The sequence below is a fragment of the Cryptomeria japonica genome, chromosome 7 (genome assembly GCF_030272615.1).
Source record: "Cryptomeria japonica chromosome 7, Sugi_1.0, whole genome shotgun sequence".
Lineage (NCBI taxonomy): Eukaryota > Viridiplantae > Streptophyta > Pinopsida > Cupressales > Cupressaceae > Cryptomeria > Cryptomeria japonica.
Window position 1 is genome coordinate 106648289 of NC_081411.1, and position 13209 is coordinate 106661497.

Consider the following 13209-nt stretch of genomic DNA (forward strand, 5'->3'; position numbering starts at 1 on the left):
TTCAAGCGGTACGATGGATTAAAGCGGCATAACACATTTCTACCAGTCTTCATTTTTGTCAAACCGGCAACTGACATTTTGTATGAACCGGTAATACTTTGTGATGAATTACCACCCACCGATTGTTTGATGGTGCCGACACTGTAGCGATGCTTTTTGTGACGTATTACCTAGTATGTCCAGGTTCATTGAACCTAGGAAATTGTAATGTAATCCTATTGGACCGACATGAAATCAGTTTCCTTTATAAGGACATCATGTCTAGGGTTTTAGGTTGTTGTTGTTATTGTTGTTGCGATAGTTGATATTGCGGCTAGGGTTTAAGGTGGTTGAGGAGTTGGAGAGATTATGAATGTGTAGAAGACTGAAGTAATGTGATAGTGCATTAAGAATGAGCTATCAAGGATCTAACCGAACAGTCTGTGCTATTAGCTAGATCAAACACTTATTGATTACTCACATCTTTGACAAGTCTGTAGCCCTTAACCGGGTAGGCCCAAAAGCCTCTTGTAAATCCTCTAACAAGGTGGTTCACATCTGTGGCTCTAAAATCCTCTAGAAAGGTAGTCTTTAATCGAACGTATCTCCTAACAGAGATTGAGATTCTTAACAGGATTTGTTCTGGTAAAGAACATTGTAAGACCTTAACTGGTCTGACCTTAACCGGTCTGGTTCCTATTCTACAGATAGTTACTTGTGAGTTCCATCTCACCGTGGTTTTTCCCATTTGGGTTTCCATGTCAAAATATCTTGTGTTATGGTGTTTGTGCTACTGTGGGTGAATGCATTATTAGCTATTTGGTTTGCATGTTTGTTAACCAATTTGTCTGTTAAACTGTTTTACTGGTTTATTGCTAGTGTTGCAAAGTGTTTAAGTGCAAAGATTTTTGGCATACTAATTCACCCCCCCCTCTTAGTATTCATCAACACAAGCATAAAATAACCTCACACAGGTGCAGAACCCACCCACACAAGAGCAGTTTTGTTTCTCAATCCTAAAAACACCCCCCACAATGTCATTAAAGTGTGTGCAAATGACCAAAAGTAAAACATGGGTTTTCGAGCCACTTAAATGTCCTCGTCCATCGTCTGTTTATCTATAGCTTCACACAATCTCCTCAAGGTGGTTAGCCGTTGGAATGTTCACCATCTCTCTACAATGTCCTTTGTCTAGAGCACAAAACTCCTCTTTGTGTGAGCATGCAAATGACCTATTTTCACTCCTTCCATCTCCTTTTATAGATTTTGCATCTGCTTAGATGGAAGTGCGCTTGTGTCATGTTGCCTTGGTCATGGTCTTTTATGCAATGTCATGCTTGTATCTTTTGCATCTGATCTTTGATTTGTGTTTTGTTTGTGCCAGTGGATTCTTCTCGTCGTTGTCGATCAATTGGCCTCTTTTTTGGATTTTTTTAGCCAATTCCTCGAGGGGGCATGCATATATCCTTGTTGCCATGTGGGGTATATTTTTTATTGTTCTTTGAAACAATGCTCATAATCGCATTGTCTCAAAGAGGGGCAAAATGTAGGCATTTAAAAATGGTCGACACTTGTGGCACCATGCTTTAGCATGTCCGTGTGACCTTATTTTAGGGTTTTCACATCTTATTGACATTTCTTCCATGTCGCACATTCAATCTTTATCATTTGTCAACATCTTGTCATTCTTCTGCATATCTTCCCCCTCTGATTGTATTTTTTGCATTTTCAATTAGGTCTTGTCAACATCATATTTGACTTGCAATCTTTGGTTGTAATCATCCTATCATTTCAATTCGACATCGTCAACCCTTCTCAATGTCGAAATTAGGATTTTGTCCTTAATCTTTATCATTGTCAATCAATTTCGATCACTTTTATATCATCTTGTATCCTTGTCAATCATCAAGTTATCAATTTGTGACTGATTCATCATTGTTCTTTTGTCATAGCGGGCCTTCTGTCAATCTTTTATTGACTTTTCAGCAGTCTCAATCAATCATCATTTATTATTAATTTAGATCGATTCGTCATTGGTCCTCGTCAATTGTCATTTATCAATTTCGTCCTTTTGTCAATTATTGATCAATTTGTCATTGATCTTTGTTAATCAATATAGACACCTTTATCAATTGTCCAATTTTCATCATTTATTCATGATCGAATCGACCTTACATCAATTGCTTATTGTCATGACCTAATTGTTGTCCTTTTATTTCTAATCCATGTCTTAGGGTTTTATGATTTAATCATTTAATCCTATTCAACATTTCCTTCTAGGTTAAATAAATTATTTTATTTATCCTAGGCCCTCTTGTCACAATTAAATAATTCATTTAATTGGCTAATTATGTCCTCTTTGTGAATTAATGAATGAATGAATGTTTATTAATTAATCTCACCTAATTTCTATTTCCTCATTTCTAATTTTTATAATTTGCTAATTCATTTTTTCCACCTAATTTGCTAATTTTTGAATTTCAAATCTCCACTAATTATTCCCCCCTAATTTCACCACTTTTCATGCCCCCCTTTGTCATATAATTTGAAAGCTATTTTTGCTCAATCATATCATAATTTAATGAGAATTTTGTGCACAATTGTGTCATAACTGATGACCATGATTTTCTCCCAATTTGTCATCCTTTTGCATAGAAACTTGTCAATTATTTTTGTTATTCAATCATGTCATAATCATGCCCTTTTTGAATCAATTTTCCCCTTTCACATCAATCATCCTAATTTCATGTTTCTCCTCAATATCAATCTATAAATTGGTCTCCTTTCTTATTTCAATGAGAATAACCACATCTCAAGTACCCTCATGCTATTGAATTCACTTTGCAATCTTGCTTCCATCACACTTGCAACCTTGTAGGTGATAGCCACAACATATTTGGAGGAAAAAGAGAAACAATGGAGGCTAATGGAGGCAACATCCATGTTTTGGTTTGCATTATTATTTGATGTTATGCCTTTGTTTCTTTATTGAATTTGATAGGATTTCTTTTCATTACGGTTTTAGGGTTTTATGGTTACCTAATATTTATTTCTTTGATGAATTTCTAATTTCCTCCATATAGAATTGATACACTGATAGGTTAAAGGATGAGCGGTCTCCGGTACCAGGTTACATTGGAATAATTAATTTGGTATATCCCAAGGGAAATTTTTGATGAGATATCACCATCTTTGCATGAATTTGGCAAAGGTCTCTCCAGGCCTCTGCTTTGTGTTGCATAGGTCCATCATAGAGGTGTCATTCTCAATTTTATATACATAATGAGACACAAAATTTTCTACAAGGTCTGGGAATGACTTGATGGAGCCATGGGGTAGGCCAGAAAACCAAATGAGGGCATCCCCACTAAGACTCTTAAGAAAAAGTCTTCTAAGGTAAACATCAATATAAGAGAACCTTGATAGGCGATGTAAAACTCACAGGCATGGTATCTAGGGTCACCTTCACCTTTTTATTTTTCAAACTTAGGCATTTCAAAACCTAGGGGGTATGCAAAAACTAAAATAGAGGGATCGTAAGGATAAGGACATATTTCCTCGAAGTTGTAAGGTTTCTTATGAGTCCCTCATCCTTGAAATTATTGATGAGGTCCTTCATGTCCTGAATTTATTTCATGATGTTGGGTTTGTTATAATCAGAGATAACTAAGAGGGGGGGTGAATCAGTGATCTACCGAAAGTGAAAACCACAAACTTATTCTTTATCCACCAGTTAACAAAGCATAACATAAAAGAACATAAACATGAAACAAGAAATGCACAAATCCACAACACTGGAATTTTTACATGGAAAACCAAAAAGAGAAAAACCATGGTGGGATTGGAACCCACAATATTCATATACTATGGCCAGGAGTACATAAATATTACATAGATGGGGAAAGCACTTTCATTCAGGTTCACTGCCTAGAGCTCACTACTCAAATAAAGTTGTCTGGAGAGCTACAAACCTTAGGGAAGTCTCACTGACTTACAATTTGATTACAATGAGAAAGTACAATGAAATAAACTCTTAAACAACATCTGACAATGCAAAAATGAGTTTCAATTAAGCTCTGAATCTCTGACTATCTCTGCTCTGCTGAATACTCTATTTTTGTCTTAGTCAGCTATCGGTCCATCTGAAAGCTAAAATGCACACATGAAACTATGCTTAATCATACCAAAACATATCACCACTTTTCTAACACACTGAAAAACAATCACCAAGTCGATCTTATATATCCGGTCTTACCACAAAAGCAATCTCCTTCAAGTCAACTTCAATTAGTGTAACATGTAGATCAAGTTGACTTCAATCTCAAACAAAACATACCACCAGGAAAAATAATATGATCACACGCTTCCTAAAGGTCTTCCCAATCACCGAGATCACAAAAATAATCACCAAAAAAACCATAATCATCGAAGATCATTCCGGATCAAAATATTATTGAAATACCCTATTTTACCCTTTTTTATCGATTAACTGCCTACCAGTTACCGCTATCTTCTGGATAATCTGAATCACAATTGCCCGATTGAAATAACAAGAAGAGTTTCCATCAATGACAACTCTGAACAAACAATAAACCACCGAAAGTCACCTAAAATCAACAGATGAGTGTCAATTGCCAACAATCTCCCCCTTTGGCATTGATGGCAACACCTATGAAAAATGGCTAAGTGTTGAAACCTATACATTGGTTGAAAGAATAAAAGAATTCTAAGGCTCCCCCTTAGATAAAAAATCCTTGAATCTGCAATACACCGGTCTGTACACTCTATACATAATTAGTCTATATATTTTTCATCTCATCTCTCCCCCTTTGACAAAAATGCCAAAGATAGGGTGTGCATAAAAATTGTCTGTACATATATACACACCAGAGGATTAAATCTATACATGTTTCAGTATATCTACATATGCCATCTTAAGGAACCCAAGATATGTGTTCCATCCTTCTCAATACTTCTCCAAAATTGAAACAAAACCATTCAAAACATAAGCATGAAATTTTATAGCTACAATCTCAGTAGGTGTGTCCTGAGACATGTTTTGAATGCAGTCCATCTTATGATAAACTAAGGTGTCCAATCGGGGACCAATTAAGTTCTAGAGTTCACCTATTCACCTGTTCGCCTGATCATCCTCTCCTTCTCTTTCTCAGAATTCCTAATTTGCTTGGTGATATTCAAAATTTGTCCTTCAATATTGCTAGTTAAGTTAGCTATGGGATCATAGGCCTAAGAAATTTGAGCTAACTGCCCTTTACAATTCTGTATTTGCTTGTTTGTCTTAGTAGTAAAATTGGTTAAAATTATACAAGACTTGTAAATTTTACTGCCTTCCACTAAGGCCTCATCAATTAATTTTAACTCTTTATCTAGCTGGGCCTTATCATTATTAATCATTTGCAAAAATGTTTTAACTTTAGCATCTTTAAATTTCTCCATAGCTTGTTAGGCTGATGCTTTTGTTAAAGAATCAAACTGGGTGGATATATGATCAAACAAGTTTTGAAGCTTACTGGATGAACTGGTGCTTGCATCAAGTTGCAGTTCCAGTACCACCTGTTCCAAAATTTTAACCAATTTTTCAATAAGTCTCTTCTCTTCAGATTCTGATTGTGCTAACTCTTGATTGGTTTGTGCCTAAAGAGTAGTAGTAGCTATCATTCTCTCTGCCGAAGACATTTGATTGAAGGTTTTATCAAAACTGATATTGAACTATTGAAAACTCCCTAGGATTTGGGTTTTTGTAGTGTCAATTGCCACGAGTACTAGAGTCCCCATTCCCTTACCCTTATCTTTATTTGGTTCATCATGTTTCACCTCTTCTTTCTTCTCAGCCTCAACAGGTCCAGATTTGACTTCTTTAGTTGCCTCATATGCACCAATGCACCACTTGGTGCACCTGTTGGCAATTGACACTCATCTGGTGATTTCAGGAGACTTCCAATGGTTGATTAGTTATTTAGGGTTGTCATTGATGTCAACTCTTCATGGTGATTCAATCCGGCAATTGGATAAGGGTAACCCGTAGAACAAGGTAAAATAGGGTATTTTGGTAATGTGTTGATCCAAAATTATCTCTGGTGTTTTCAGTGTTTGTGGTAATTACTTTTGTGATCTCTATATTTGGTAGGATCTATTGGAAGTGTGTGGTTGTAATAATTTAGTTTGGTGCTCTGGTGTGTTTGAGATTGGAGTTGACTTCATCTACACATTACATCTCTTGAAGCCGACTTGAAGGAAATTATTTTTGTGGTGAGACCGAATATATAAGATCATTGGAGCAGTTGATTTTTGTGATGTTATGATGTGTTGAGTGTTTGGAGATCAGTTTTGGTTCTATTGAGTGTAGTTTCACATGTGCATTTTGCTTTCAAATCAACCGGTAACTAATTGAGACCGAAATAGGGTAATCAATAGAACAAAGATAGTCAATTATATAGAGCCTAACCGAAACTCAATTTTGCATTTTTAGATGCTTTCTAAGAGTTCATTTCATTGACAAATCACTTTGTAATCAAATTGTAAGGCAATGAGCCTTCCCTGAAGGTTGTTGCCTTCTGGGAAATTGTAATTAAGCAGTGAGCCTAAATGCAAGTGCATTCCCCATCTATGTAATATTTATGTACTCATGGCCATAGTATGTCAATATTGTGGGTTCCAAATCCACCATGTTTTTTCCCTTTTAAGGTTTCCATGTAAATATTTTGGTGTTGTGGATTTGTGCTTTTATTGTTGCATGTTTATGTTCATATTTGTTATGCATTGTTAGCCTATGGATAAAGAATAAGTTTGCAGTTTTAATTTCTGGTCGATCACTGATTCACCCCCCCATCTTAGTGATCCTAGATTGCAACAATTGGTATCAGAGTCTAGTACCTCCGAGGAAGCCTAACCACTTGAGGAAGGTCTAGGAGATTGATAAAATGGATACCGGTTTTCAGAGACAACTCAATATGGCACTTTAGGATCTTGATGTTGCTAGAAGTGAGGTCTATACCTCAAAGAAGAATTTGAATGCAGTTGATGAATTCATTAGTGAACTGAAGGATCAAGAAAGTATCTGCACAGAAAAGTGGAAGGAATTAATGGACAAGTTGAAGGAGAAAGAAGATCAGATCATGGAGTACCAGGACAAAGCTGATGAAGTTGATAAACTTGAGAGAGAAAATGATGCTTTGAAGAATGAGATGCAATGCATTGTGATGAGACTGACAAGGGAGATTGAGGACCATAAGAAGAATGAGGAGAATCTGGAACAATCATTGATTGACAAAGTTGATGAATGCTCCAGACTTACCTATGAGAATGATTACTTGAAGCTTGAGTTGACACAATCAAGAAATAATGGTCAAGAACTTAAAAGACAAGTTGCTACCTTGAGGGATGAACTTGCTACTACCAATGAATACAAAGACAAATTCAAAGCTAGTTCAACAAGACTTGATGAGATGCTAGAAATTCAAAGGCATGGAAAGAATATGTGAGGTCTTGGATATGAGAAATGTGAATCCTCTGGATTTGGACAAGGCAATGCTAAATCTGATCCGAAGAAGAGGAAGAATCTTTTGGTAAGACAACCTAAAGCTCATAAATTTAATGGTAGAAATTTTAACTACAATAAATTTGGTCATATGGCAAGTTAGTGCAGAAGTAGGATGAATAATGAAATGATGAATAATAACAATGTGATGAACAACAATGTTTCTACCTTTACTGGTCAATGTTTCATATGTAATAACTTTAAAAATAAGTCAAATGTATGTAGAGTTGTGATGAATAAATTTTAGAACAAAAGATTCTATGAATGTGGAATGTTTGGACATATCTCTAATTAGTGTAGGACGAGAAAAAAATAGATGAACTTCAGATCTATGAAGAATAATTTATGTTTGCAGAGCATGCAACAAAATCAATCACATTGCAAAGTACTGTAAAAGCAAGAACAATGCTCTAGTAGACAAGAATAAATCAGATGAGAAGGGTAAAGCAAAATTTGAAGAGATCAGAGAGAAGCATGAGAAGATGTGGGTGAGAAAGGATGAATCTAAGACAAATAATGGATTTGTACCTATATCCGATGTAGAATCTTCGTCTGGTAACTAGGGATTTGACCTCAGGGGAGGCAAATCAATGAAAATATTGCAAGTACCCCTTGATATCATATGGCAATTGATATCCAAAACTCAGATGGTTGATTGTGGCATCCGATAGCTGAACAGGGCATCCGGTTGAGTACTTAAGGAGCATTTATTTCAAAGAGAAATTAGGGTTTGCAAGGTTAAAAGGGTGAATACGAGAATCATTCCTCACCTTGTGAATAGTGTTTTCGAGCTATCAAAGTCTTCAGGCGATCAAATTTTCCTGGCGATCTAAGAGAAACAACAATCCGACAAAGAAATCTAGGGCATTCAGCAGTTGTTCAAGGTATTTATTGAAGGGCATTAATCTAAGTCTTATTTTCTGAGAATCTGCAATAGCATCTGTATCCTCCATCTCTACTCCATTGGTGGTCAAAGTGAAGGACAAGACTTGTCCTGTATTCAAGAAACATCCATACAAGTCCATGGAGAACAAACCGGTAGGTGCATTTTCCTTTTGTTCCGCACAATGTTCTGCATGTTGATGATGTTCATGCATATATTCATCGTGAAATTGAGGAGATTGGGTTGGAAGATATTTTGGACCTATACACAGATAAGATCATGGATGATATTGGCAACCCTAAGCCAGAATTTTGCACAATTGGTAAGGAAGGGTTTCACTCAATTTGTGAAATTTTCATCTTTTGATGAGAAGGAATGGGTTCAATGTGTGTTGAGCAGGGTTCATGCTAAGTTTATATGGTTGGACAAGCCATGCAAGATCACCGCGGAAGCAATCAAAATAGTTGCCAGTTTACATCAAACTAGTGAGAAGCTAGGGTTACAAAAGGTTACAAACCCTACCATAAATAAACTAACCAGTGTAGGATTCGACATACGATCAATGAAAATCAGTACCATAAGGGAAGATGATGTCAAGTTTTCTGCTATGGTGATTGGGTACAAGGTGTATAAGTTGAACAGATTGAATTCGGTCTCCGACACCACAATTCATCTCTCTTACAAGATGGTGAAGGAAGATGGTCACTATGACCTGTGCAGTGTGCCGTTGGAAGAATTGTTGATCAACTTGAAGAAGATCAAACAAGATAAGAAGCATGTTTTCAAGTTTGGATCACTGATTATCTGTCTTGCCCTATATTTCATAAATCAAATCCTCAGAACTGGTAGAGTCCAGTGGGATTATAATATATCGGTGGCACAACAGATCAAGCAAGGATTGGACAATCATGGCAATCAAGACAATCAGAATGTTCCTTTGTGCACCTTTTTCAAAACATTTCAGGAGAAGATGAAGCAGAGAGTGCAAATCCCTAAGGGAATTGTCAAGAAGTATGAGGGGAGAATATGTTTTATGGTGAATAAAGATGAATGCTTGATGGAGGCAGTCCAACCCCGCATTGTTTGGATAATGCCTATGGGATATGAGGTGGATGAAGCTACCTTGGAAGCATATGCACAAAATTTTCTCAATTCTTCGGAAGATATAAAGGAGGAGAGATTCGGTACCTGCAAAGAAAAGTCAATGGAGTTACACTCCAAATTTATAGAATCAAAAAGGAAGAGGAAGTTGGCTAAGATAGTAGAGGATATTCTTGTTGAGGAGGGTCATCCTCGGGAGAAGGTGAGGGCTTCTAGGGAAACAAGGGATGCAACCGAGAAGGAAGAAAAATAAAAATCTTCTCCCAAGACCCTCTTCCACTTGTGTAAAGACACCTACCGCCCAAGCTGAAACCTTTGGTACACCTGCAAAGGACAAAGGTATTCTGAAGAGGAAGAAGAAAGCACCACGAGAACATGTGGTGGTTACTCTAGTGGAATCAGAAATTGAATCTAATTTTGATATTCACAAGACACCTAAGTAGGGTGAGTTTTCTATGGTAACCTAGAAGCCCCAATCCGATGATGTGAAGTGTAAGAAGCAGGAGAAGAAAGTAAGATTTGAACCTGAACCAACAAGCCAATCCAAGAAAGGAAAGAAGACAAAGTTTGATCTTGATGAAGTCATTGAATCTTGTAAGATAAAATCCTTACAAAAAGAGTATCACATTATTCCTCCATTATCTACTCAGGAATTGATTGATGAGATTATAAAAGATGGCAATTTAAAGAATATATCTGTATATTATGTAAATATGGATGATAAAGATCAGAGACAGATAGAAGAAGCAATAATTTGGTATATGGATGTATTTAGTAAGGCATTAATTGAGTTAGAGAAATATCTACCCAAATATTTGTATAGTCTTATTGATGCTAGGAGAAAATCAACAAGTCAGATGGACACGAAAATAAAGGAAAGTGAGTTGGTTAATCATTGCACCAGTATCACCATAGAAGAAATTGATAGATTGATTTCATTGGATGATAAAAAGGAATTTCAGAGTAAACATACGGTGAATAGTTTGATGGTTAGAAGACTTCAAGAAATAAGGAGAGAGACCAATGAGATTAGGAAAAAGTTTGTAATTGAGAACTGGCTTGTAGATAATGGCTCTCAAAATAAAGCCACTTAGTCAAATAATCCTCTAACAGAAACTGTAAATAAAAATGAGGATACGTAGGATGGTGGTGATTAACAAGTTTTGGATTCTGTTACTGATGAGGCTACAAACAATAATGAAAAACCATCAGAGGCCATGGATGGTGCACCAAGTGGTGACACTGGTGCACAAGAGGCACCCGAGGAAGATAAATCTAGACCTGTTGAATTTGAGAAGGATGAGGAAAATTAGGTTGAACCGAATAAGGATAAGGACAAGAGTTTGGAAACTCTGTTATTAGTGGCAATTGACACTATCATCATGCTTGAAATCATCGGGAACTAAGGCTAATTAGACTAAAAGGATGAATCACAAGAATCCTTAACTAATTAAACCGATTGTAAACACAATTCAATGAAATAAATGAAGGAAATAAGAAGATTAAACTAATTAAAAATCCCTATTCTCCACTTGTGCTTCCATTGTTCTTCTCCATTGTTGTTGATGTAGGCGACTCTAAGGTATTGCACTTGATTTCCTGCATAAGATAAGCAACAATATTGAAGATTGTGATTCTAGACTAAATTGAGCAAAGAGGTTGAATTTATAGTTTTTCAACACAAAGGGGGTGAGAAATAGAACTCAAGTGTTGATTGACAGATAACTGAAATTGAGTAGTGAATGAACTCAATTGATTGATTTGTTAACTCATTTGATTGAGTAGTCATCAGGATTGATTGAAGAGTGATTTGGATAGATGGATTAGTCAACTCACTTGATTGATTAGTGAATTGAATAAATTGAGGAGATGACTGAATTGATTGATTAGAAGACTGAATAGATGGATTAGTCATAAAAAGGTGATTGAGAGTTAAAAAGGATGATTGATGAGTAAATTGAGTTAACTGATTAGACAACTGATTTGATCAATCAGTTTTGATTTAGCATGTGTTGTAGGAATTTGAAATTGAATTTGATTTTCATTTTCAATTTGGATTTGAATTTGGTCATTCGAATGCTGAAATGCACATGAAATTAACTGATATTCAGATTTGGGGAAAATGTGAATTTGATGATTTGTAATTAGATGAAATGATATGAAATTCGAATTCAGGGAAATATGAAATGAAATTAGATTGAATTAATTAAAATTATAATCTGGAGAAATGGAGGAATTAGTTAATTAATTTAAATAATTTAAATGAAATTATTTAAACTTAGGAGATTGAATTAATTAAATAATAAAGATTATTTAATTAAGAAAAATGTTGTAATTCATTAAATAATTATTATTTAATTAATAATTGAGATAGGGTTAACTGATTAAAATGATTTGAGAGCAGAAATAGAATAATTAGAAGTGTTGAAGGGCGATGATTAGAAGAAATAGTTAGTTTAATCAAATAATTAAAGACTTAATTAAATTGACGAATAATTAGTGTATAATTAATGAGACATTTTTAGGTGTCTACAGATACTACTAAAACTCAAAGCCTAGGGAGTTTTCCTTAGTTTAACATCAATTTTGATAAACCTTTTGCTCAAATGTCTTTGTTGGCATTATAATAGACAATGAGAGATTGTTGGCATTTCAATTAGGATATTGAGAAGGTTGTTGATGATTATGGATATAACTGATGAAGGATGTTTATTGTCTTAATATTATTATTTTGTCATTGATGTCAAGAAATTGATTTTCTAATTCAGTATGATGTTGCCATATCTTAAGAAGTATGATTTGATGAGTATAAAGATGTCGGTCAAAGACACAGAAAGAATGTGATGAATAAGGGGAGGAATAAGTTATTCAATGGGCAACTATTACCGAGTTAGACAATGATGAGATCATGATGTTTTCAATTGTTTCGATATCCTACATATGTTATTGATTGTAAGGTTAATACTATACTATGTTACCGAGCAAAGAACCTAGTCGATAAACCCTAAGGTTATCGCTATCGGTTAATAAAGGCAGAATGTCTACCAAATGAAGTTTAGTATTTATCGAGTTGCAACCAAGTAATAACAGAATGCATTGAATGAATATAAGCATTATTTAATGAAGGAAGTTGATGAGCTGGAACTGATTAAATGATTGGTATGCCGTGCATGAAGTTTGTTAAAGAATCTATGGTAAAGGAAAGTCGGCAGGAAGATCTACAACTCAGATTGAACTGCAATAACCTTGTGCAAGTCCCGAGGCAAGGTAAAATGTTTTCAGATCGAAGGATACATTGAACTTGGTCAAGTTTGAAGATCTGATGGCTATGATTGATCATGGGAAATGTGATCAAGGAGATTAAGCGGTTAGCAAATTGTTTATAAATAAGGAACTATTGATAAACAATATATGCGGGCAAGTGTATGCACAGGGATACTACATAGTGATTACCGAGCACAGAAGCTTGAACACCTATTTTGATTAACAGAGTATAGAGCCCAACAAATGGACAAGATAAGTCCTATTGTATTGAGCAAATAAGAATCTGCTTTAGCATTTTTAGATGTGAAGTTGTAAATAGATTTTTTATTACTGTTATTTTGTGAAGTGACATAAAATCTCTTAACCGAGTGGACTTAACAGTCTTATTTGTAAAACCCTCTAGCAAGGTGACATTCTGATTGAG